At 43.8% G+C, this 25,962-nt stretch overlaps 1 protein-coding gene across 1 annotated transcript in view; it reads right to left on the bottom strand.

Moving 5' to 3' along the window:
* Window positions 1-11,138, bottom strand: part of MLF2 (myeloid leukemia factor 2) — a 32,662-nt gene extending 21,524 nt beyond the window's left edge. The window contains exon 1 of the mRNA XM_075842953.1: window positions 10,992-11,138. The gene's annotated coding sequence lies outside the window, so the exon portion shown is untranslated. The remainder of the gene's footprint in view (window positions 1-10,991) is intronic.
* Between the last annotated feature and the right edge of the window lie 14,824 nt (window positions 11,139-25,962).

The following is a 25,962-nucleotide window of genomic DNA, read 5'->3' as shown; positions in this document are numbered from 1 at the left end:
AGCTACCCTGGAGGAAAGAATATACTCCGAATAGAGAAAAATCAAAAGGGAGGAAGGTTACGATCCTCACAACTAAGGTAGGTTTTCCAGGTGGAAGGCTTCCTAGTCTTGAGCATGGTGAGAATAACCCTTTCCGACAAACCACATGCCTCCAAAACAGCGGCTTTAACAACCAAGCTGTTAAAACTAGCGATCTCAAAGAGGTCCCTGAGAGGTCTCAAAGAGGTCCCTGAGAGGTCTCAAAGAGGTCCCTGAGAGAGGAGGTTGGCAGAGAGGCAAACGCCATGTGGCTTCGGCCAGCAGGGACACCACGTCTAGGTACCAAGTGCGACACGGCCAGTCCAGAACCACCAAGATTGCAGGAATACCCTCGGAGGAGCTGAGGCAGGAGAGGGAATAGGTACAGGAGAAATTATTGACTGAGCCACCAAGGCATCTACTGCGTATGCCTTGGGACCCCAGGCTTGGGAGATGAACCTGGACGCCATTAAATCCACGGCTGGTCTGCCCCACTTGGCGCAAATCTGATCAAAGACCTCATGGTGGAGAGACCACTCCCCTGGATCCACCCGTTCTCGACTCAGCCTGAGACCCAGTTGTCGACCCCTTGGATATGCACCACCGGCAGAGCGGGAAGGTAACAACCTACCCAGGTTAGAATGTTTTTGACCTCTGAGATTACTGCTACGCTGAGTCCCGCCCTGGTGATTTAGATAAGCCATCACTATGACACTGTCCGTTTGGATACAGTTCAGTGGAAGGTATGATCGGGGAGGAGACCCCCCACTGGAGGGCACAACGAGTAGACAAGAGAAAGAAGAATCTGTCGATTTAAGGAGTCCGGAGACTAGTTCCACCAGGAGAGAATCGCCTGTTGAAGGGGGTGAGTGTGGCACTGTGCGTGAAGGGAATTTATTTGATCAAACCTACCATGGTGCTGAGAACTTTCATTCAAAGGTGAAGAGATGTCGGTGAGGCCTTCTGCAAGGACCGGACCCTGTTCTGCAGAACAGACGATATTTCCTGGCGAAGGAAGAGTCTTGCCGACTGAGTGTGTCGAATGTCATGCCCAGGGAAGTAATTTTCTGGGAGGGTAACAGACAAGACTTGGAGCAGTTGACTATGCAACCGTATCGAGACAAGGTATCCAGGGTGATCCAGAGAGCAGATACGTTGTCCTCCCTAGTAGGGGACTTGATCCAAGATATTGACTAAAACACCTCTGGTCCGAAGGAGCTTCATCACTACAGACAGGATTTTAGTGAAAACCCTCAGGATCGCCAGTCCGAACGGGAGAACCGCGAAACTGGTAATGGGTGATGAGGGACTGCAAAGCGCAGGAAGAACCGGTGGGACTGAAAATTGGGAATGTGTAAGTACACGTCCTTGATGTCCACCGAGGGAGGAATACAACCCCTGTAATCGGATCTGAAGGTACAGCGATGAGGACTTCCTGAACAAACAAGAGAATCGATTGCCCGAAAAAAAAAAAAAAAAAAAAAGGATGCCGCGCTGAAAGGAGACTAAAGAAAAGCAGACTGGAAGAAACGCTCAGGAGGAAGACTGGTAAATTTGATTTTGTATCCAGGAGCATACCACTTCCTAATTCCAGGCACCCGAAAATGAATCGAGCTTGCCTACCCCAGTCTTGGCAGTCTCAGGCCAAGGGCAGAAGGAAGGACTGTTTTAAAGGAATTATTGGTCTGAGGGTCCTGGTGGGACAGCCGTCTGGAAGATGGAGTTCTTGTGAACTCATGAAAGGACGGAAAACGAGATCCAGGCTTCAGAGAATTCCTTCAAGCCTGGATCTGAAGGGACGGGAACCTGAAAACGGAAATGCAGTCAAATACCACTTGGATGCCGTGTCCACAGACCAACACTTCAACCAGGCCGTTCTGCGGATAGCTATGATAGAAGTCGAAGCATGAGCCACCAGATGAGCAGCATCTAGAGATGCTTCCGCACAAACACTTAGACACATTAGACAGGTGGTGCACAAGATAAACCAAGTCTGTCTGAGAAGCTCCGGAGAGAAGATCGTGGCAAAGTTGTTGTGTCCATTCAGTGGTAGCTCTGCTGACCCAGGTCGTAGGGAAAATTGGGAATAAGGCAGAGCCAGTGGCTTCAAAGTCGGACTTGGAAAAAGACGCCACGCGTGGATCCAGAGGGTCGCGGAACAAAGTTGCACCATAGATATGTCAGTAGTCTGTCCACTGCTGGCGATTTAACCCATTTTGAAAAGACGTCTTCCGGAAAGAAATACATAACATCTAAGCGGCTAGAATGAGAAAACATCTTGTCAGGATGTTTCCACTCTTTACAGAGCGCTCCCTCAAGCTCGAAATGGGCAAGAAAAACCTCCTGCGACCGTTGAGGCTGAAAAAAGGAAACCAACTCAGGTGAAGGCGCAGCGTGTGTGACCTGTAAGTCACGAACCACCTTAGTAAGACTTTCTACAGCGGAGGAAAACTTTGAGGACTTTTTGTCATCCAGATCAGATTCAGACAGCTCGCCTTCTGACATTTTTTTTCCAGCGAAAGTCAACGTAAAGACCCTGCTGCTACTGGTAGAAGTGTCTGGTCCTACGGACACTAAGGCCCTGTTCCCACGGAGTATTTTGACGAGTATTTTGGCGCGGAAACCGCTCCGCAAAACTCGTCAAAAAACGGCCGAAAATGCCTCCCATTGATTTCAATGGGAGGTGGGGGCGGTTTTCTCCCGTGAGTGGTAAAACCGCCTCACGGGAGAAAGGAGGGACATGCCCTATCTTCGCGCGGTTACGCCTCTGACCTCCCATTGACATCAATGGGAGGCAGAGAAAGCGTATGTCGCTGAGTTTTTTGCCCATAGCACTCAATGGGCGCGAGCGAAAAAAGCGGCGAATATCATGGCAAACGGCGTGCAGGAAGGTCAAAATCCCAAACGGAATTTTGAGGCAGAATTTTCCTCCTGCAAAAAACTCAGTGTGAACAGGGCCTAAGACTGGATAGCTCAGTGTCTGTGGGCAGGGTATATCCTGTAAGAGGGGCTACACTTGTAAATTCTTAGTCTCAAGCGTCCTAGTGACAACTGCAAATACCCGCGGTCTGTGTCCCCCAACGTAACGAACGAGAAACCGCAATTTTCACAGATCTTCATTTTTTATTTTTTTTAGTTCCACTATGGGAATTGAACATCAAACCCTCTGATCGCTCATCTAATACATTGCATTACTTCTGTTTTGCGATGTAGTGTGTGTATGTTTGGGTGGGTGTAAAACTGACAGGTAGCCTATTAGGCCCTGTTTCCGGCCTTGTTGGGCCCACGGCTGCCATAGTAATTGTGCCGGCTGAGCTCCTGAGCCATCACGTCGGCTCTCGTTAACTAACTGCAAACCGCGACGTACAGGGCAGGAAATGCGTTAACTCCTTAACGCCGAAGGACGGATATATCCGTCCTCTGCAGCTGCTAGTTCGCGCAGGAGGACGGATATATCCGTCCTGTGATGGCGCGGGTACTGAGACTGTACCCACGCGATCAGCAGCAGGAGCACGGCTGTTATACACAGCCCGGCTCCTGCTGCAACTGCCGGAATCGAAGCGCGCTCCGATTCCGGCAGTTTAACCCATTAAATGCCGCTGTCAATAGTGACAGCGGCATCTAATGTGTTTGACAGAGGGAGGGAGCTCCCTCTGTCACCAGATCGGCGCCCCCGCAAACAAATCGCGGGTCGCTGTCGGGTTTCCATGACAGCCGGGGGTCTAACAAAGACCCCCAGGTCTGTCTTCAGCATCTGCCTGTTAGGCGATGCCGGAGGCATGACCTAACAGGTTGTCTGTCAGTTTTACACTGACAGGCAATAATGCTTTGGTATACGAAGTATACCGAAGCATTATATATGCGATCGGCACATCGCATAGTGAAGTCCCCTGGTGGGACAAAAAAAAAAAAAATGTAAAACAGTTAAATAAAGTTTGTGAAAAAAAAAATAAAAAAAATTACAGTCAAAGTCAAATAAAACTACTTTTTTGGCCCAAAAAGTGGTTTTATTTAGTAAAACTGTCAAAACAAATCACATACACATATATGGTATCCCCGCGATCGTAACAACTTGACCAATAAAATGAACACATTAATTAAACCGCCGGATGAACGGCGTCCAAAGAAAACACAAAACACAACGTCAAAATTCTCTCTTTCCTCCCATTCCCCCCATAAAAAATAAAATAAAAGTTAATCTATAAATCCTATGTACCCCAAAATAGTACTAATGAAAACGACACATTGTCCCGCAAAAATCAAGCCCACATACGACCACATCGACGGAAAAATAAAAACGTTACGGCTCTTGGAACGCGGCGATGCAAAAACAAGTAATTTTTTTCTAAAAGGTTTTTTATTGTGCAAAAGTAGGAAAAACATAAAACCTTTACATATTTGGTATCCCCGTAATCGTGCCGACCTGTAGAATAAAGTTAACATGTTATTTACGCTGCATAGTAAACGGCGTAAATTTATAACGTGAAAATTAATGCTGGAATAGCTGCTTATTTTCAATTCTCTCCTAAAATAAAGTTAATAAAAGTTAATCAATATGTTATAAGCATCTAAAAATGGCACAATTACAAAATACAACTCGTCCCGCAAAAAACAAGCCCTTATACGGCGATATAGACGGAATAAAAAAAAAGAGTTACGACTCTTGGAATGCGACCGTGAAAAAACAAAAAATAATCCTTGGTCATTAACGTGCAAAATGGCCCGGTCATTAAGGGGTTAAAGGAGAATTCTGCGTAAAACTGATGCACTGTGTTATGTCCAGTGCAGGGACTGAGGGGGCGGGGCATGACACAAATTCTCAGGCTACATGCTACTCCTTGTCCCTCCTCTTCTCTGACATGGAAGATACGTGCACACCGATCAATGCAGGGAAGAGAATGAAGCTGTAGTCTAACGACGGCGGTCTTTTATCTACATTAGTAGGACGCGGCTGTCTTTGAGAACAAGCACAGAATGGCATTGTGGGCCTCGGATTGTGCACCCCAGCTATAGACGGACAGTGCTGGCATTGGGGTGCAATTGCCCAGGGGGACTTGAAAGATGGGCCACCAACATTAACCAGATAATGGAGCAGAAAAATATTGTTGGCAGCAGTAATGGGGCAGAGCGTTCATAGAGAGAAATTCCCACTGTCCCCGTCCTGAACTGATCCCTATCAGAGGACACCAGGTATTTAAGGAGGCTCCGTCACCAGATTCTCAAATCCATATCTCCTATTGCATGTGATCGGCGCTGCAATGTAGAGAACAGTAACTTTTTTTTTTTTTTTAAAGTTCATTTTTGGCGAAGTTATGAGCATATATATATATATATATATATATATATATATATATATATATATATATATATATATATATATATACAAATGAGCTTTGAAATGGACAACTGGGCGTGGTTTTATTCGTATGTCCAACTGGGCGTGTATTGTGTTTTTAACTGGGCGTTGTGAATAGAAGTGTATGACGCTGACCAATCAGTGACCAATCAGCATCATGCACTCCTCTCCATTCATTTACACAGCAGCATCACGTTCTTACTAGAATGATGTGCAGCCACATACACAAGTGTCCTGATAATGAATACACATCACCTCCAGCCTGGACGTCATGTGTACTCAGAATCCTGACACTTCTGTGAATCTTTTCTGTGAGATTCCCAGCAAGGGAAACGAAATATCGTTTACCTCCGTAATCTCGCGAGATTACGCGTGGCTTGCTGGAAATCTCACAGAAAGGATTCAGAAGTGTCAGGATTCTGAGTACACATGACGTCCAGGCTGGAGGTCATGTGTATTCATTATCAGGACACTTGTGTATGTGGCTGCACATCATTCTAGTAAGAACGTGATGCTGCTGTGTAAATGAATGGAGAGGAGTGCATGATGCTGATTGGTCACTGATTGGTCAGCGTCATACACTTCTATTCACAACGCTCAGTTAAAAACACAATACACGCCCAGATGGGAATACGAATAAAACCACGCCCAGTTGTCCATTTCAAAGCTCATATATATATATATTGAAGGAAATAAGTATTTGATCCCTTGCTGATTTTGTAAGTTTGCCCACTGTCAAAGACATGAACAGTCTAGAATTTTTAGGCTAGGTTAATTTTACTAGTGAGAGATAGATTATATAAAAAAAAAAAAAGAAAATCACATTGTCAGAATTATATATATTTATTTGCATTGTGCACAGAGAAATAAGTATTTGATCCCCTACCAACCATTAAGAGTTCAGCCTCCTCCAGACCAGTTACACGCTCCAAATCAACTTGGTGCCTGCATTATAGACAGATCTTACATGGTCACCTGTATAAAAGACTCCTGTCCACAGACTCAATTAATCAGTCTGACTCTAACCTCTACAACATGGGCAAGACCAAAGAGCTTTCTAAGGATGTCAGGGACAAGATCATAGACCTGCACAAGGCTGGAATGGGCTACAAAACCATAAGTAAGACGCTGGGTGAGAAGGAGACAACTGTTGGTGCAATAGTAAGAAAATGGAAGACATACAAAATGACTGTCAATCGACATCGATCTGGGGCTCCATGCAAAATCTCACCTCGTGGGGTATCCTTGATCCTGAGGAAGGTGAGAGCTCAGCCGAAAACTACACGGGGGGAACTTGTTAATGATCTCAAGGTAGCTGGGACCACAGTCACCAAGAAAACCATTGGTAACACATTACGCCGTAATGGATTAAAATCCTGCAGTGCCCGCAAGGTCCCCCTGCTCAAGAAGGCACATGTACAGGCCCGTCTGAAGTTTGCAAATGAACATCTGGATGATTGTGAGAGTGATTGGGAGAAGGTGCTGTGGTCAGATGAGACTAAAATTGAGCTCTTTGGCATTAACTCAACTCAACGTGTTTGGAGGAAGAGAAATGCTGCCTATGACCCAAAGAACACCGTCCCCACTGTCAAGCATGGAGGTGGAAACATTATGTTTTGGGGGTGTTTCTCTGCGAAGGGCACAGGACTACTTCACCGCATCAATGGGAGAATGGATGGAGCCATGTACCGTCAAATCCTGAGTGACAACCTCCTTCCCATCACCAGGACATTAAAAATGGCTCGTGGCTGGGTCTTCCAGCATGACAATGACCCGAAACATACAGCCAAGGCAACAAAGGAGTGGCTCAAAAAGAAGCACATTAAGGTCATAGAGTGGCCTAGCCAGTCTCCAGACCTTAATCCCATCGAAAACTTATGGAGGGAGCTGAAGATCCGAGTTGCCAAGCGACAGCCTCGAAATCTTAATGATTTACAGATGATCTGCAAAGAGGAGTGGGCCAAAATTCCATCTAACATGTGTGCAAACCTCATCATCAACTACAAAAAACGTCTGACTGCTGTGCTTGCCAACAAGGGTTTTGCCATTAAGTATTAAGTCTTGTTTGCCAAAGGGATCAAATACTTATTTCTCTGTGCACAATGCAAATAAATATATATAATTTTGACAATGTGATATTCAGTTTTTTTAAAAATATAATCTATCTCTCACTGGTAACATTAACCTAGTCTAAAAATTCTAGACTGTTCATGTCTTTGACAGTGGGCAAACGTACAAAATCAGCAAGGGATCAAATACTTATTTCCTTCACTGTGTGTGTGTGTGTGTGTGTGTGTGTGTGTGTGTGTGTGTGTGTGTGTGTATGTATATGTGTATGTATATGTGTATGTATATGTGTATGTATATGTGTATGTATATGTGTATGTATATATATATATATATATATATATATATATATATATATATATATATATATATATATATAAAATAGCTCATAACTTGGCCAAAAATGAACGTTTTAAAAAAAACAACAACACGTTACTGTTATCTACATTGCAGCGCCGATCACATGCAATAGGAGATAGGGATTTGAGAATCTGGTGACAGAGCCTCTAACCCCTAGACCACCAGGTACTTTACCACTACCACAGGGGACCATCATCTGTTACCACCCTGGATTATTAACCCTTATACCATGCTATTATTATGCAGCGGTGTATGGTAGTATTATTTGGGTGCTAGTAAGGTATGACAGTATAGGGGAATAACATTCAGGTAACTGCAACTGTATATACACATATATATATACCCCCCCTCTACTATTCCTATAGACAGGTCAGTGATATATACCCCCCTCTACTATTCCTATAGACAGGTCAGTGATGTATACCCCCCTTCTACTATTCCTATAGACAGGTCAGTGATGTATACCCCCCTTCTACTATTCCTATAGACAGGTCAGTGATATATACCCCCCCCCCTCTACTATTCCTATAGACAGGTCAGTGATATACCCCCCCTCTACTATTCCTATAGACCGGTCAGTGATATATACCCCCCTCTACTATTCCTATAGACAGGTCAGTGATATATACCCCCCTCTACTATTCCTATAGACAGGTCAGTGATGTATACCCCCCTTCTACTATTCCTATAGACAGGTCAGTGATATATACCCCCCCCCCTCTACTATTCCTATAGACAGGTCAGTGATATATACCCCCCCCCCTCTACTATTCCTATAGACCGGTCAGTGATATATACCCCCCTCTACTATTCCTATAGACAGGTCAGTGAAATATACCCCCCCCCCCTCTACTATTCCTATAGACAGGTCAGTGAAATATACCCCCCCCTCTACTATTCCTATAGACAGGTCAGTGATATATACCCCCCCTCTACTATTCCTATAGACAGGTCAGTGATATATACCCCCCCTCTACTATCCCTATAGACAGGTCAGTGATATATACCCCCCTCTACTATTCCTATAGACAGGTCAGTGAAATATACCCCCCCCCCCTCTACTATTCCTATAGACAGGTCAGTGAAATATACCCCCCCCTCTACTATTCCTATAGACAGGTCAGTGATATATACCCCCCCTCTACTATTCCTATAGACAGGTCAGTGAGATATATACCCCCCTCTACTATTCCTATAGACAGGTCAGTGATATATACCCCCCTCTACTATTCCAATAGACAGGTCAGTGATATATACCCCCCCCTCTACTATCCCTATAGACAGGTCAGTGATATATACCCCCCCTCTACTATCCCTATAGACAGGTCAGTGATATATACCCCCCCCCTCTACTATTCCTATAGACAGGTCAGTGATATATACCCCCCGTCTACTATTCCTATAGACAGGTCAGTGATATATACCCCCCCTCTACTATTCCTATAGACAGGTCAGTGATATATACCCCCCCTCTACTATCCCTATAGACAGGTCAGTGATATATACCCCCCCTCTACTATCCCTATAGACAGGTCAGTGATATATACCCCCCCCCTACTATCCCTATAGACAGGTCAGTGATATATACCCCCCCTCTACTATCCCTATAGACAGGTCAGTGATATATACCCCCCCCCTCTACTATTCCTATAGACAGGTCAGTGATATATACCCCCCTCCTCTACTATTCCTAGAGACAGGTCAGTGATATATACCCCCCTCCTCTACTATTCCTAGAGACAGGTCAGTGATATATACCCCCCCTCTACTATTCCTATAGACAGGTCAGTGATATATACCCCCCCTCTACTATTCCTATAGACAGGTCAGTGATATATACCCCCTCTACTATTCCTATAGACAGGTCAGTGATATATACCCCCCTCCCTCTACTATCCCTATAGACAGGTCAGTGATATATACCCCCCCCTCTACTATTCCTATAGACAGGTCAGTGATATATACCCCCCCCTCTACTATTCCTATAGACAGGTCAGTGATATATACCCCCCCTCTACTATTCCTATAGACAGGTCAGTGATATATACCCCCCTCTACTATTCCTATAGACAGGTCAGTGATATATACCCCCCCTCTACTATTCCTATAGACAGGTCAGTGATATATACCCCCCCTCTACTATTCCTATAGACAGGTCAGTGATATATACCCCCCTCTACTATCCCTATAGACAGGTCAGTGATATATACCCCCCTCTACTATCCCTATAGACAGGTCAGTGATATATACCCCCCTCTACTATTCCTATAGACAGGTCAGTGATATATATACCCCCCCCTCTACTATTCCTATAGACAGGTCAGTGATGTATACCCCCCTCTACTATTCCTATAGACAGGTCAGTGATATATACCCCCCTCTACTATTCCTATAGACAGGTCAGTGATATATACCCCCCCTCTACTATTCCTATAGACAGGTCAGTGATACATACCCCCCCCCTCTACTATTCCAATAGACAGGTCAGTGATATATACCCCCCCCCCTCCTCTACTATCCCTATAGACAGGTCAGTGATATATACCCCCCCTCTACTATTCCTATAGACAGGTCAGTGATATATACCCCCCCTCTACTATTCCTATAGACAGGTCCGTGATATATACCCCCCCCTCTACTATCCCTATAGACAGGTCAGTGATATATACCCCCCCCCCCTCCTCTACTATTCCTATAGACAGGTCAGTGATATATACCCCCCCTCTACTATCCCTATAGACAGGTCAGTGATATATACCCCCCCTCTACTATTCCTATAGACAGGTCAGTGATATATACCCCCCTCTACTATCCCTATAGACAGGTCAGTGATATATACCCCCCCTCTACTATCCCTATAGACAGGTCAGTGATATATACCCCCCCCCTCTACTATTCCTATAGACAGGTCAGTGATATATACCCCCCTCTACTATTCCTATAGACAGGTCAGTGATATATACCCCCCTCTACTATTCCTATAGACAGGTCAGTGATATATACCCCCCCTCTACTATTCCTATAGACAGGTCAGTGATATATACCCCCCCCTCTACTACTCCTATAGACAGGTCAGTGATATATACCCCCCTCTACTATTCCTATAGACCGGTCAGTGATACACTCCCCGCAGCTATTCCTATGGACGGGCCTCCTTCCTCTCCGCTATCTCCCCGGGTTGCCCCGTTACCTGTTCACTTCTGGGATCGGCTCCGCGCACCCTATAACACAACAATAACACAGCCTCGCAGCGGAAGTGACGTCAGACGACCCTCTCTTCCATAACGGAGAGAAGCCTGTGCACTTCCTTCTTTCCCCCGGCATGCACCGCAGTCAATGTGACGTCCCAGAGGGGTGGGGCCGCAACAGACTAACGGAGGGTGCAGTACTGATTGCGCCGATAGGGGGTCGCAAGAAAAATCTTATTATCACTGGGGAACGGTTGACTGCGCAGGCGCGCTTATGGAGTGTGTTTTTTTTTTTTACTTTATTTTTGTACCTTTTTTTTAATTTTTACTTTGTACTTTTAATAAAACTTACATTTTCAGCCGCTTTTGCTTAATACAATTTGCCGTAAAACAATAAATATATGTGGGGATCGTGCGGTGACTATTCTGACCGAATCGGAGAAAAGAAAAACCTTGAGCAACACGCTTTTTTACAAGAGCATCATGTGCGGTTTTCCGCCAAAAAATATTCTACAATCGGGCAGATTTATCACTGTATTGATGGTAGCGTTCTGGCGTAAATACATTGAAAATATGGCGTTCAGACCGAATGTCCCTGCACTAGTTTCAATATGTTTTAGCTGTTTCGAAAAAAAGCGTACAGAGCTTAAGTCGCATATTGTGTGGAAAGTATAAATAAAAAAGGTAGAAAGCAAACAACCGGTCTGATACATTCGTTTTTGGAGCTGTTTTTTATTGAGTTTTTTAAAAACGCCCATGTAAAAAAGCCCCCGTGGGAACGGAACGCCATTTTTCCGATTGATATCAATGGACAGATGTTTGGAGGCGTTTACGCCCCGAAAAACGGCTGAAAATAAGCTGTGTGAACACACCCTTAGGGCCAGTTCACACAGAGTTTTTTGACACGGTTTCTGACACGGAAACCGCGTCGGAAAGTGCACCAAAAAACGGCCTAAAATGCCTCCCATTGATTTCAATGGGGGAGGGAGGTGTTTTTTTTCCTGCGAGCGGAAATACCGGCTCGCGGGAAGAAGAAGGGACATGCCCTATCTTTGGGCGTTTACGCCTCTGACCTCTAATTGACATCAATGGGAGGCAGAGAACGTATTTTGCGGCGTTTTATGCCCGCGGCGCTCAATGGCCGCAGGCGAAAAACGCAGCGAAAATCGGCGTGCAGGGAGAGGAAAATTTGGCTCAAACTTCCAAACGGAATTTTGAGGCAGATTTTCCTCCTGCAAAAAACTCAGTGTGAACCCGGCCTAAGGGTATGTTCACACGGCCAAATTTCAGACGTATACGAGGCGTATTTTGCCTCGTTTTACGTCTGAAAATACGTCTCAAATACGTCGTCAAACATCTGCCCATTACTTTCTATGGGTAGAACGCTGTATTGTCCACACGACGCGTAACTTTACGCGTCGTACGGCAATTACGACGCGTAAAATTACGCCTCGTAAAAAGAAGTGCAGGACACTTCTTTGGACGTTTTTGGAGCTGTTTTCTCATAGACTCCAATGAAAACAGCTCCCAAAACGGACGTAAAAAACGCCGCGAAAACGGCGTGAAAACGCCGCGAAAAATGCGAGTTGGTAAAAAAACGTCTGAAAAGCAGGGTCTGTTTTCCCTTGAAAACAGCTCTGGATTTTCAGACGTTTTTGTTGACTACGTGTGAACATACCCTAAGGGTATGTTCACACGCAGTGTTTTCAGACGTAATTCGGGCATTTTACGCCTCGAATTACTCCTGAAAAAACGCCCCTAATACGCCTACAAACATCTGCGAATTGCTTTCAATGGGAATTACGATGTTCTGTTCCCACGAGCCTTTATTTTACGCGTCGCTGTCAAAATACGGTGCGTAAAATGACGGCTCGTCAAAAGAAGTGCAGGACACTTCTTGGGTCGTTTTTGGAGGCGTTTTTCATTGACTCCATTGAAAAAAAGCTCTAAAAACCGTCGTAAAAAACGCAGCGAAAAACGCGAGTTGTTAAAAAACCGTCTGAAAATCAGGAGCTGTTTTCGCCTGAAAAGAGCTCCGTATTTACGGAAGTTTTTGGTCACTGCGTGTGAACATACCCTGAGGGTATGTTCACACGTAGTCAACAAAAACGTCTGAAAATCCAGAGCTGTTTTCAAGGGAAAACAGACCCTGTTTTTCAGACGTTTTTTTACCAACTCGCATTTTTCGCGGCGTTTTTCGCGCCGTTTTCACGGCGTTTTTTACGTCCGTTTTTGGAGCTGTTTTCATTGGAGTCTATGAGAAAACAGTTTATGAGTTGTAGTTTTTCACAACATTATTTAATGTACCATATAATGGACTGGGAAACTGGAAAGAAAATCTTTGTGGGGTGTAATAGGCAAAAACCAGCAATTCCTCCATTGTTTTTTTGGGTTTTGTTTTTACCGCCTTCACTGTGCGGTAAAAACGATATGTTAACTTTATTCTATGGGTCGATATGATTAAGGCGATACCAAATTAGGCACCCAGGCTGCCATGGCAACCATTGGCACCACTCAATTGCGTCACGGGATGGCCACTGGGTTGTCAAAGTGAGCATACAGCTTAGATGAGGCAGCCCGTGAGCCCGCTTCATACTTCCCCATGGCGACTCAACAAATGGTTAAAGGGTTAAAAAATCCCAAGAAATGCGCCATCTGACCCAACCAGTGAATTAAAAATACACACAGTTTTGCCATGAATTCCATCACACTATTTCCTAAAAACGCAGGACTTGGAAATTTGTGTATAGAAAACCGCGTTTTCTTCTTCTGTGCTGCTGTATCCGTTTTCCCCCTACCCAATGTGACGCTCCAGGGTTTTCTGAAGCCGCAGTGATCAGATAACTGCCGGGCAGACTCAGGGTCTGTTCACACGCACAAATAAAAATGGCTGAAAATTACGGAGCTGTTTTCAGAGAAAACAGCCTCTGATTTTCAGCCGTCTTTGAAGCTGAAAACTTTTTTTGAGGCGTTTTTTGGAGCTGTTTTTGGAGCTGTTTTTGGAGCTGTTTTTGGAGCTGTTTTTCGATTGACACAATGAAAAACAGCGGCAACAACGGTTCAATAAATCATATGCTCCATCTTTTTGCGGGGCTTTTTTTTACGCCCCGTTTCTTAAAAAAACGCCCTGTCTGAACGAAATACTGTTTTTACCATTGAATTCAATGGGCAGATGTTTGCAGGCGTTTAGCTACCGTCTCTTCAGGCGTATGTTGAGGCGTTTCCCCCCTGAAATACGCAAACACAGCGTGTGAACATACCCCCAAATTGAAAAAGGGGGTTATCCTGATAAGACGAGCCCTTTAAATCTATATCTGGAAAAGTAGGGTGACCAAGATAACAACAATTCCAGCTCCCACCAGTGTTGTCACCCAACTTTCCTAGAATCTAATGGAAGGCAGGGGATGTTATCACTGCACAACTAAGCAGATTTGCCATTCAGGAGTTCAGAAAAGCTGCGTGACAATTCCTGTGAAGGCGGTAATGGCGGCCATATTGGTTGTCACCCAACCTTCCCATGGTTACAAACAGTCCCGTTCTGACTCTGACTGTAAAAGAGGCGGGATTATGCAAATGTGCATCAAAATGGGCGTTTCTATGAATATTTTAATTGGCACATGCCGGATAGATATCAGTTATAATACTGTAATATTCCGAGAGCCGTCAGGAGATATAATGTCGCTGCGGTACAACTCGGGGCTATGTAATAATAAGCTTAAAAAAATAATCACATAATTCAGGATAAAACATAGGTAACCGCTAACTGAATCCATTAGGGACGAGGCGACCCAGTTCTCTTTCATGTTCATAGATACTTTACTCTGCTGCATTACTCTGATGGAATAGAAAAGTAATCTGACATGTAAACTGACGGGCACATCAGGCCGAGCGAAGCGTCTAATAGATCCGCAAAGGTATTTGGGACGCCAATCCGGCTCTGCAATATCTGTTTGAATAGTTGAAATGTTTTACCGTGACATCTATATACAGTACGAACGGTCCGTACTGACCTAGATACTGCTGCGGAAATGTGAAACATTCTTTATATAAAAAGGACTCCGACTTTTTTTTTTTTAACGTTATTTTATTTAAAGGGACTTTACAGGATGTGTAGACTTTTGCAAGAAATTTTGTTCATGGCTCCAATGCGTCTAAAATAAAACATGAAGCAGCTTTGCGAATAGTCGTGGTTAAAAATCTCTTGCCGTTTTGTGTATACAGCTTCTATGTAGACCTATGTGTCTCCATGGGAACAGACTACAAACAAATACTGTGTAGTCTGATCCTGCAGTCATGTTTTACTCCACTCCTTCTTCTTGATAAGCTACAGACAGTAGAAGAGGGGAGTAACACATGACTGTAGGGTCAGACTACACAGGGTTTATTTGTAGTCTGTAACCATGGAGACACATAGGTCTGCATAGTAACTGTAGACACAAACCGGTAGGAGATTTTTAAATCAAGGCCATTGTTTTTGGCAAATAATATTTCCACCTAAATACAGTAAAACTCAGAAAATCCAGAATCAAGTTGCAGAATCGTACGGCTATTAAACCGCGCCAATTGGTGGGAAAACCGCATGTCGACGCAGCACCTTGCCCGCTCTGTGGTCGATATGTGTGAACCCAGTCAAAGGCAAAAGATAACCCTACTTCCTGATATTCCTAATTAATAGATCAGGGTCATTTATAATGGATGATTATCTTCATCATCTTCATTGGACAGTTTGATCAATTATTGATTGATTTTTTTGAAATAATTTACTATTATATTTGATAAAAAATATAATAAAATATATTTTCATACTATTTTTAATACATTAATAATAATGACTAAAAAGAATAATTATAAAATACAAAAAAAAAAAAAAATAAAAAAAAAAAAAAATAATAATAATAATAATAATAATAATAATAATAACAATACTAATAGTTATAGTGTAATTACTTTTAAGTGCCATCACAAATTATTGTTTTGTATGATTAATTCTAAATAAATAAATAATAATTTTGTTAATATTTGTACATGCTATTTAAATTCTTATCATAACATAAGGTTAAAGTGCACATTCTAGGTAAAGCATAGGGGACAATATGTTGTGACAAACTCATGGTTCTAGGTAGAGTAAATGTTTTGGTTTTTAACCTTTTTTTTCTATAAATCATCAATATAAAGATGAATAATTATTAACAATATTTAATAAATAATACTCATAATATATCTTAAAAATAAATAAATGAATGTACAATGCTTATAACGTCATTGTAAGGGTATGTGCACACACACTAATTACGTCCGTAATTGACGGACGTATTTCGGCCGCAAGTCCCGGACCGAACTCAGTGCAGGGAGCCGGGCTCCTAGCATCATACTTATGTACGACTCTAGGAGTCCCTGCCACGCTGCGGGACAACTGTCCCGTACTGTAATCATGTTCTCAGTATGGGACAGTTGTCCTGCAGCGAGGCAGGGACTCCTAGCATCGTACATAAGTATGATGCTAGGAGCCCGGCTCCCTGCACTGTGTTCGGTCGGGTACTTGCGGCCGAAATACGTCCGTCAATTACGGACGTAATTAGTGTGTGTGCACATACCCTTACACGAGCAGCACATAGCACTAAAATATTTTATTTTCTTTGTTGTTTTCATTATAAAACCCACCCGATAAAGAGACTATAAGAGGAAAAAAATAATCTGCATACACCATATAAAGTAATATTACAAAAGCGAGCTGGAAAAACTTCTGACTAACCCTAAGGTGTTATATATAAAGCAGAAAACCAGTCGAACATGCAGATTTTCCGTGCACTCTAGTGAAAAACAGACAAATACAAACTTCTCCGGTTAGCAGATATTATTTGTAAGGTACTTAACAAAATATATTAAAAACAGAATTAAAGGGGAAGCGCATTGATGCAATGAGAAACATGGCCGCCATGGGGCATAGGGACCATTTGTTTCATCCGACTTGTAATGGGTTTGTATTGAGTATTGACTCTGTTGCAGATCCCATCAGACTTGACGGAAAGAATAGTGCTGCATGCAGAAAAACAGACACCATGACAGAACCCCACAGACCCTAATATAAGTCAATGGGGTATGTTGGGCGCCGGTGGTATCTACAGATATAAACAGAACCTTATAAATATATAGAAGGTCATTACAAAGAATTGGCACATGAAGTATTCACTGTTCGACAGGCTAAATAACATAGTTTACATGGGAAGGAACGGTAATTCATCATCATTGGTATAGGAAAGGGTTCTTTACAGTAAGAAAGGGTTCTTTACAGTAAGAAAGGGTTCTTTACAGTAAGAGCACTCTATCTATGGAATGCTTAACCACAAGATGCCAAATACAATACCAAATGTAAGGAAGCTTAAATATTCATCTTAAAGACATTATTGTATTTAGAGTTATAAATAATAAGGGGGAAGGGGTTGCTAATATGATCCAGGGGACTTATCTGACAGCCTTTCTGGGACAGGAAGGATTATTTTTCTCCCTATGTAGCAAAACTAGCTTCAGTCACCTTCCTCTGAATTTAAACAGCAAGCTCTGAGACTGTTGTTTTCAGACGCCTAAGTAACTATGTAATAATAATAATATATATATATATATATATATATATATATATTCATACAGCTGAGCATATGGTCAGAGCTCCATTTTCCTGATGCAGAGTTCTAAATTCCCTGTATAGACAGAGGTAAATGATACAATTCTGTCTACTTGCAACCACCACTAAAAGCAGCGTAGGAGCTTACTACATACATTTAAAGAGGGTTTTCCGGGATAAGAAAAATATGGCTGCTTCTTCCAAAAACAGCGCCACATCAGTCCATGGGTTGTGTCTGGTATTGCAGCTCAACTCCATTGAAGTGAACAGGGCTGAGCTGTTATACCACACATAACCTGTGGACAGGTGTGGTGCTGTTTTTGGAAGAAAGCAACCAAGGAGCTCACCTCATATTTCTAGTATTAAAGGGTAACTAAATGTTCAACAAACATCTGACATGTCATAGTGATATGTTAGATGTTTTGATTGGTGGAGGTCCGAGCACTGAGACCCCCACCAATCGCAAAAACGAAGCGGGAGAAGCACTCTTGTGAGCGTTGAGCCGCTTCATTTCTGACCGTCTTTTCTCTTAAAGCCAGAACAGAAACAAAGCTGCTCAGCGCTCACACTAGCGCTTCTGCCACTTCGTTTTAGCCATTGGTGGGGGTCTCAGTGCTCGGACCCCCACCGATCAAAACTTCTGACATGTCACTATGGAGCTCTGTATCAGAAAAACCCAGACCCGTATAAATAGCTCCAAGACCCATCTAATGTAAATCCCATGTGTGAGCCTTATCAGGGCTGCTGATTGAGGGGGAGGGTAATCTTTCCATGCTATGTGCGGAAGATTATTGGGCCATTAAGTGGGTGGAGATACACCCCCAAACTTCTCTTTATTAGAGACAAAAATGAAGAGATCTGGAGAAACTCATTAAAGACGTTTTTGGTTACATATATGTAGGGCTAAGAGACTATATTGTCCACATGAGCTTATATATAATATGTTGAAGAGAATCCTTTGCAGTCATTTGAAATAATACCCACCCCCCCCCCCCTTACATCTTCCACACTATAACAGTGTTCTTCTATGTTCATCTAACTTGCTTTTTGGAAGAGAATACTCAGGCTTCTATCTGCCATCTTATTTTAGAAATCACTACAGGATCACACAATGAGGTGTAGCGTCTATCAAAAACTATAGTTATATAGATCATTCTAAAATGCGAGCAGGATGCAGAAGAGACACATATGTAGATCTAAAGCACAGGAGAGGCTACTGACTGTGCTCTGTGCAGCAGCATGCATGTCACAGGCACTGTGCAAACTCCAGCCCACTGCAGGGAGAGGCAGAGATTATTGGTTGGAAATAGTCTTACATCATCTACAGGAACCAGGAAGAAGCCTGGAGGATATTCAGTGACAACAGCAAAATACGTGGAAGATTTGCAGTTGTCACCCAGTGAATTTGTGGATTGTTGCAGTCCATGCACATGTCGCTATGATATTTTATTATTGAGAAACCTACAAGAGAGCAGGACATCATGATTACAGGGTAGAATTCACTCAACATACTATCGTTTTCATCTTTTAGGGTATGTTCACACAGGGCGGATACGCTGTGTAAAAGCACACAGCATATCTACCCTGGTCGAGCAGGGAATTCCACAAAAAAAATAAAGTTTGATACTTACGTAGCCATGGTAATGCATCCCTCTGCCGTCCTGCTGCCCAGCCTCCTGGGATGACGTTTTATCCCATGTGACCGCTACAGCCTGTGATTGGCTGCAGCGTTCACATGGGATGAAACGTCATCCCAGGAAGCCGGCCTAGACGAAGAACAGAATTTTGAGTAAATATAAGATTTTGTTTTTGGGATTTTTGCGATTTGTTGCGGATTTTACCTCCCATTGAATTCAATCGCAACAAAAATACAGTGATTCCGCAAATACAATTAACATGCTGTGGAATAAAAAAAACGCACCGCAGGTCAATTTCAGAGCGTTTTTTCCGCTCATCATTTGCGCAGTGTGCGGAGGAGATTTTTTTTAAGTAGCTGAAATGAAGATTAATGAAATTAACAGGCAGGAAAATGAGGTGGTGATATAAATCTGTCAAGTACATAAAACACATGGCTAATTAATGAAAGTGCTAACATGAAGGTTTCACTTGAGCGGAAATGAGATATTGTTTTTTCCCGAGTAGATAATAAGCAGAATCGTTCTGATTTACATAAAGCTCCTGTGCGGCTTTTCTGCTTAAATTTCGATAATTTTTACACAGAATTTTGTCTTTAGAAAGCACAATCGTTTCCCTGCGACATCGTGATAAAGAACCCCTCACCAAAAATACAAAAGTTAAGGTGCCCCTTGTTTTCCAAATTTTTTTTTCCAGGACAAAAGTTAACAGATTGCTATGAAAAGCAATTCCACTCATTACTGCTTCACAATATTAGTTGTCAGATATTGTCCTGAAAAACTAAAATTAATATTTTTGAATAGGGTTCAGGCACAGGCAGGAATATCTTGGCCCATACAGTGAAGAATCCTGGCCGCCACCTACCTACCTAACAAAAAAGAGGCAGGAGGGAGGGCTGGGGTGAGACCAAACTGGCAGGGGCTTTGTGGAGGGGCATATGGAAGACAGCAGGTGGACAGGGGCTCTGTGGGCGAGTAAGAGGACTAAGAGAGCGTAAAGTGGCAATGGTGGGAGTGGGGTCAGAGAGGATATGCACCCTGACAGGGGCTCTATGGAGGGGCAGTGGGGGGAACAGTTGGGCAGTGGCTCTGTGGGGGCCAAGGAGGAGACAGTAGAGGTGCAGGGGGCAAAAAAATAAATCAAAATGATAGCACTAATGCTGCTAGATTCACTTAGCAAGTTGCAGTGCTGGCTCCTGTAGGCTCTATGATCCTCCAACTGGTACGCCTGGTAAAAAGTCACACATGGCACCCACGTCATCTGCAGACCAGATGCCAAAATTAATTCAGACTCCAAACCAGACCCTTAAAATTGATTCAGACCACCGATCAGACCCCTAAATTAATTCAGACCACAGACCAGACCCTTTACCCTTTAACGGCATGCCACATACATGTATGTGACAACCGTTAAAGGGAAGTATGGAGCGGACTCACGGGCTGAGCTCGCTCCATACTTAGCGGGTGACTGCTGTATAATACAGCTGTCATCTCACTGCAACGGGCGGAATCAAAGACTCATGGCAAGGGGTAGACAGGCAGAGAAGAGGTGATAGCAACAGCGAACAACGTTTTTCCTACATAGAATTACTGTGCAGACACGGAACCAGAATGGAATCCTGGGAGAAGCCTGTAGAATTGTGTCTGCAGCTCTGGAGTATAATACAGGATGTAACTCTGGGTCAGTACAGGATAAGTAATGTATTGTATGTACACAGTGACTCCACCAGCAGAATAGTGAGTGCAGCTCTGGAATATAATACAGGATGTAACTCTGGGTCAGTACAGGATAAGTAATGTATTGTATGTACACAGTGACTCCACCAGCAGAATAGGGAGTGCAGCTCTGGAGTATAATACGGGATGTAACTCTGGGTCAGTACAGGATAAGTAATGTATTGTATGTACACAGTGACTCCACCAGGAATAGTGAGTGCAGCTCTGGAGTATAATACAGGATGTAACTCAGGATCAGTACAGGATAAGTAATGTATTGTATGTACACAGTGACTCCACCAGCAGAATAGGGAGTGCAGCTCTGGAGTATAATATAGGATGTAACTCAGGATCAGTACAGGATAAGTAATGCAATGTATGTACAAAGTGACTCCACCAGCAGAATAGTGAGTACAGCTCTGGAGTATAATACAGAATGTAACCCAGGATCAGTATAGGATAAGTAATGTAATGTATGTACACAGTGACTCCATCAGCAGAATAGTGAGTGCAGCTCTGGAGTATAATACAGGATATAACTCAGGATCAGTACAGGATAAGTAATGTAATGTATGTACACAGTGACTCCACCAGCAGAATAGTGAGCACAGCTCTGGAGTATAATACAGGATATAACTCAGGATCAGTACAGGATAAGTAATGTAATGTATGTACACAGTGACTACACCAGCAGAATAGTGAGTGCCGCTCTGGAGTATAATACAGGATGTAACCCAGGATCAGTACAGGATAAGTAGTGTAATGTATGTACACAGTGACTCCACCAGCAGAATAGTGAGTGCAGCTCTGGAGTATAATACAGGGATGTAACCCAGGATCAGTATAGGATAAGTAATATAATGATCACTACTTTTTCTGCAGTGCTGAGGACCTCCAGAAACATTTACATCCATATGTGTGACGGATATCATCCGCTCCTCTTATAACACTTCTATACTACATTTACGCCTCGAAAAACACCTGAAAAACACCTGAAAAAACGGAAGCAGAACACCTCCAAACGTCTGCCCATTGATTTCAATGGGAAATACGGCGTTCTGTTTCGACGGAGTGTTTATTTACACCTCGTTTTACAAAAACGACGCGTATTAAGACACCCGCTTAAAAGAAGTAAATTTTTGGAGCCGTTTTTCATTGTCTGTATAGCAAAAACAGCTCCAAAAACGGCCGTAAAAAACGCAGCGAAAAACGCTAGTTTAAATAAAAAACGTCTGAAAATCAGGAGCTGTTTTACCTTTTCTGTGTGCACATACCCTTATAGGTATAATGCTCCTTTAAAAAAGGGGCGTGGCGGTATATAGAATGGGGCGTGGTTTAGCAGGTTGGAGGTAATGTCCTAATTTTCCCTTTGTCTGTAAGGGTATGTTCACATGGCAACGCCAATTACGTCTGAAATTACAGAGCTGTTTTCAAGAGAAAACTGCACCTGAATTTCAGACGTTTTGACAAGTGCACGTGTTTTTCGCGGCGTCTTTTACGGATGTAATTGGAGTTGGTTTTCATTGGAGTCAATGAAAACGGCTCCAATTACGTCCCAAGAAGTGACATTCACTTATTTGAGGCGGGCGTCTTTTTACGCGCCGTCTTTGACACGTAAGACACATTGAATTCAATGGGCAGATGTTTGGAGCCGTTTTTTTGGACGTAATTCCAGGCGTAAAACGCCTCAATTACGTCCGTAAATAGGGCTTGTGAACATACCCTTAGGCCTCATTTACACGAGCGTAATATACGCGCGTGCGACGCGCGTGCTTTTCACGCGTGTCGTACGCACCTATATTACTCTATGGGGGCATACAGACAGTCCGTGAGTTTTGCTCAGCGTGAGTGCGCTGAAAAAAACTCACGACATGTTCTATAATCGTGCGTTTTTCGCGCATCACGCACCCATTGAAGTCAATGGGTGCGTGAAAACCACGCATGCCGCACGGAAGCACTTCCGTGCGAACTGCGTGATTCGCGCAAGAGCTGTCAAACTGTAGGTAAACAGAAAAGCACCACGTGCTTTTCTGTTTACAAACATCCGAACGGAGTGTCTTACAGATGACCGAACCGAACTTTACCGGGTTCGGCCGAATTCGTTTTGACCGAACCCGGCAAGAGACAGTCACTGTGCAGGGTGCTGAAAGAGTTAAACTGGTTCAGCACCCTGGACAGTGACTTCCGATCCCAATATACGTGAACGTGTAAAAAAAAAAAAGTTCTGACTTACCGATAACTCCCGGCTTCTTCCTCCAGTCTGACCTCCCGGGATGACAATTCAGTTGAAGTGACAGCTGCAGCCAATCACAGGCCAAGCACAGGCTGCAGCGGTCACATGGACTGCCGCGTCATCCAGGGAGGTGGGGCCAGATGTCAAGAGAGGCGCGTCACCAAGGACGCGTCACCAAGGACGCGTCACCAAGGCAACGGCCGGGAAGTTCTCGGTAAGTACGAACCTCTTTTTTTTTTAACAGGTTACTCGATATGGTGATCGGAATGCACTGTCGAGGGTGCTGAAAGAGTTACTGTCGATCAGTTAACTCTTTCAGCACCATGGACAGTGACTGACGTCGACTAGCCTCATCTCTATGATGGCGGCTGCGCGAAAATCACGCAGCCGCGCATCATACACGGATGACACACGGAGCTGTCAAGTGCCTTTTGCGCACGCAAAACGCTGCATTTTTTGCGCGCGCAAAACGCACACGCTCGTGTAAATCAGGCCTTATGGTTTCTATGCTCGTACAGACGAGTGATCTGGGTATCGTCTTCAGGTGTTGGCCCTTCCTCAGGGCTCTGACACTCGTCTAGTTCACTTCTTATTTGATGTTTTGAAGACAACGTTGTGGTTTTCTATGTGGTTTTGCCCAGATGGAACTTTCAGCTGTGTACGAAGACGCCTCCAGAGCTGCATTCAGAGTACACACCTTCAAATATAAAATAATAGTGTGTTATTATTCTGCAGGAAGCCACAGACACCGCAGGTAATCCGTTCATTCAGCAGAGGCCATAACAGATCTTAGTCCCAAATTTGTTTTTGTACTTTTTTTTTCCCCACCAGATCTATGCAACCTTGCAAATTCTAGTGGACTACAAGTCACAGCATGCAAGAGCGTACATTCCATAGAGGCAGCCCATGCAGCTACTATGGGGCCCCTGGAGAGAGGGGTCCAAACTTGTTTAGTTCTAGCCGCTTTGATATTGGGTGGAGAGAATCTGTGCAGGACTCCCCCCTACGGAGGAACTGCATTGTTAGCAAATGAGGGGTGGGATTTTTGCCGAAGGGTCATGGAAATTGGTTGGAGGGGAGGACAGACACAAGGCTCTACTTGATCTTTGCTATGGTTTCCCCCTCTCTTCTATTTCTGCTCACACAGCTGATAGGCTTATATAAATGTAGGTCACAGAAGATTGTCTGCACAGATCCATTGTAACAAACCCTCAGCTGTGTGAGCAGCACTAGATCTGTACACATTTTTAGGCTGTAAACAGGAATGCTTCCGTTCATTGACAGCTAAGTGAGATCTAAAAAATGGTGAGAAACCTTTAAAGGATTCAAATAGTTTTGTTTTTTTTTAAGGGTGTATGAACATAATTACCTTAGAATCCGTCCATGTATTTGCTATGGGCCCCTTAGGGAGGAAGGCAGGTTGTCCCAATGGGCAGAGGGAAGTTAAGGGCATGGCCAGACGTGGCGGAATTGCTCTGGAATTCCGCTGCGGACATATTCTCCATTGGTTTCCACAGCTTTTCAGTTATGTTCGTGCTGACGTGGCGGAAAACTCCGCTGCGGACCATAGGCTGCGGTGCGGAATTTGGTGTCCACAGCATACACTGGCTGTTGCGGACGTGTAGCGGACTTGTTGCGGAATTTCTCCATTGACTTCAATGGAGATTCAAAATTCTGCAATTAAATCCGCAGATGTTATGTGTGTTGCGTTGTGGATTGTTTTTTTCGTACAGGATATGTCTTAATTCTGGCTGGACCAATGTATTTCTAGGTCTATAGCCAGACTGAGGCCCCATGCACACGAACGTAAAAACGCCCGTAATTACGGCACGGGCAGGCCCATAGAAGTCTATGGAGCTCCCATAATTACGGGTGACTACTTGTGTGCAACCGTAATTACGGGAGCGTTGCTAGGCGACGTCAGTAAATAGTCACTGTCCAGGGTGCTGAAAGAGTTAAGCGATCGGCAGTAACTGTTTCTGCACCCTGGACAGTGACTACCGATCACAATATACATCAACCTGTAAAAAAAATAGAAGTTCATACTTACCGAGAACTCCCTGCTTCTTCCTCCAGTCCGGCCTCCCGGGATGACGTTTCAGTCCAAGTGACGGCTGCAGCCAATCACAGGCCAATCACAGGCTGCAGCGGTCACATGGACTGCCGCGTCATCCAGGGAGGTCGGGCTGGATGCCGAAAGAGAGACGCGTCACCAAGACAACGGCCGGTAAGTATCAATTTCTTTTACTTTTACTAGGGAAAGGGCTGTCCCTTCTCTCTATCCTGCACTGATAGAGAGAAGGGAAGTACAATTCACCTGAATACGCAACGGCTAGTCCGCATCAATTTCCTGCACATTTTAGGCAAAGCCGAAACAGAATCTGCAACGCAAATTATGTGCGTCATTGATGTGGACAGTGGCGGAAGAAACACGCCCCGTCTGGCCATGCCCTTAGGATTCCACCAATTCTTTCTCCTACAAATTATGGGTAATTGGGTGGGTGAACAAGCATTCAGCCCCCATAACCCCAAATGGGAGGGCTGTGATACCAGCACACTGATGAGATCTAATTGAAAATGTAGCTATAGGACCCCGTCTTCTTATGTACATTTCTGAAAGAATAAATAAAAAAGAACAAAACTTTATTTTCCTTTACAGAACTCTGCTGTGCTGTCCCTAATGTTTACAATGTGAGCAGCTGAATAAAGGGGTGGGGTTAAAGTGTGATTGATCGTCCTGCTCTTGATTCTGTTCTGCCACAGTCCTGTGT

Source organism: Rhinoderma darwinii, chromosome 11 (assembly GCF_050947455.1).
Source record: "Rhinoderma darwinii isolate aRhiDar2 chromosome 11, aRhiDar2.hap1, whole genome shotgun sequence".
Classification (NCBI taxonomy): Eukaryota; Metazoa; Chordata; class Amphibia; order Anura; family Rhinodermatidae; genus Rhinoderma; species Rhinoderma darwinii.
Note: the sequence above shows the minus strand (reverse complement) of the source record. Positions and strands in the feature narration are given on the sequence as shown.